We start from the raw sequence: 1,439 nt of genomic DNA, 5'->3' as shown, positions 1-1,439 counted from the left end.
GTTTTATATAGATATTTGTAATTATGTGGGAATATAAAATTTATGTATAATTTTGATATATATATATTTAATATATATATATATAATTTTTTATATATTATATATATATATAATAAAATATTTTTTTATATTATATAATTATAATATATATTTAATATAATATAATTTTATAATTTTCTTTTATTATTTTAAAATATTTTATTTTTATCTATATTATAAATTTATTTTTTTATTAATATTTAAAATAATATTTTTATATTTATATATTTATATATTTATATAAAATTAAAAAAAAAAATTTTATTTATTTTTATATATATATTTTTAAAATTTAAAATTTTATTATATATATATAATTATAATAAATTAATATATTTTTATATATAAAAAAATATATTTAGTATATTATAATATTATAATATATATTTTATAATTATATATATTAAAAAATATATCTTATAAAATATTATTATAAATTATTAATATATAAAATATTATAATTTATTATTTAATTTTTTATTATATATTTTATTATATAATTTTAAAATATATTATATAATTTTATTATTTTTTATTTATTTAAAAAAAATTTTTTTTAAAATTATAATTATAATTATATATATTCTTTATTTATTATTTTATATTATATAAATTTTTATATTTTATAATTATATAATATATATCTAATAAAAATAAATTATATTAAAATAAATTATATATATATAATTATTAAATTTTAAAATATTATATATATTATATTATTTTTTTTTTTTTATTTTATATATAATACTTTTATATATTAAAATTTAAAAAAAATTTTATAATAATTTTTTATATAATATATATTTTATATAATTATATATTAAAATTATAATATATATAATTATATATATATATAATTATATATAATATAATATAATATATATAATATATATAATTTTTATATATTATATATATTATAATATATATTATATATAATATATTATATAATATATATATATATAAATATAAAATATTAAAATATTATATAATAAATAATTAATAATAAAATATATAAATATATATAATATAATATTAATATATTTAATATATATAAAAATTTATATATAAAATATTAAAAATTTATATAATATATTAAAAATATTAATTTTTTCAAAAAAGAAATTATTTCAAAATAATAATAAAAATAAAAAAAAAAAAAATAAAAATATAAATAATATTAAAAATATAAATATATATATATAAATATATATATATAAATATCTAAAATTATAAAAAAATATTAAAAATTAAAATTATTTAAAAATATTAATTAAAAATAATTTTTTTCAAAAAATTAAAAATTAATAAAATTTAATTTTAATTATAAAATTTATAAATTATATATAATTAAAATTATTATTTAAATTAATAATTTTTTAATTAATATATGAAATTTT

The sequence above is a fragment of the Penaeus monodon genome, chromosome 27, assembly GCF_015228065.2.
Source record: "Penaeus monodon isolate SGIC_2016 chromosome 27, NSTDA_Pmon_1, whole genome shotgun sequence".
NCBI classification, from domain to species: domain Eukaryota; kingdom Metazoa; phylum Arthropoda; class Malacostraca; order Decapoda; family Penaeidae; genus Penaeus; species Penaeus monodon.
This window is presented reverse-complemented; position numbering follows the sequence as displayed.